Source organism: Sinocyclocheilus rhinocerous, unplaced genomic scaffold (genome assembly GCF_001515625.1).
Source record: "Sinocyclocheilus rhinocerous isolate Xijiao unplaced genomic scaffold, SAMN03320098_v1.1 C35870866, whole genome shotgun sequence".
NCBI lineage: Eukaryota > Metazoa > Chordata > Actinopteri > Cypriniformes > Cyprinidae > Sinocyclocheilus > Sinocyclocheilus rhinocerous.
The window spans coordinates 1-676 of NW_015766190.1; the positions used below are offsets into that span (position 1 = coordinate 1).

Below are 676 nucleotides of genomic sequence, written 5' to 3' on the forward strand. Positions count from 1 at the left end.
AGATCTGGATTTAATGGCATCTTCTTGGCCTCCTGTTAAACAACATGCTTAAGTATGATCTAAGTCTTGTAGTAATAATGTCATTAAAAGAAATGCACCTTCTGTTACCCTTAATCTCGCTACATGGCTCGACTTCCTCTTGTATATGCTGTATAAGACAGCAGTCAGAGCCGAGCTAGTGGCTAGCAACACAATCTGTGCTGTCGAGGGTTTGCCACTGGTCTCCATCCTTCAATCTACAGTCCAGCTGAGTATGAAAACAAAAATACAATTAATAACATCTCTAGTCTATATAGACATAGGACAACAAGAGAAACTCTTTCTCCAAGTTTGATGTCAACAACATACCCATTCCTAGCTTATGAACATGGCATTTTTCAAAAGGTTAAGTCTTTGTATTTACTTATATTATAATATTTTATTGTATCAGAAAATTAAACGATCAATATAATGTATTTCTTTAGGGTCATCTTTTCACAGATAGAGTAAGTAACTAACATAAAAACAAAACAACTGCAAATTAGCTTGAATGGCTAGCAATGTCTTCCGAAAACAACCAGCTTAAATATGCGCTCTCAAAACACAAATTATTTTATTTTAATATTTTAGAAATTCGGTATTCGCCAGAACAAACATGCACCCAAGAAAAGGTTATTTGACTACCTTCACTAAAGCT

General features: G+C 34.6%; 1 long non-coding RNA gene across 2 annotated transcripts; it reads right to left on the reverse strand.

Moving 5' to 3' along the window:
• Positions 1–676, reverse strand: LOC107735204 (uncharacterized). 2 transcript variants are annotated; one of them, XR_001639326.1, is made up of 3 exons: positions 664–676; positions 109–247; positions 1–32 (listed from the first exon to the last, which is right to left on the reverse strand). It is a non-coding gene; the product is annotated as an uncharacterized LOC107735204 (long non-coding RNA). The 2 variants fall into 2 exon arrangements; XR_001639327.1 differs by lacking the exon at positions 664–676 and adding an exon at positions 349–392.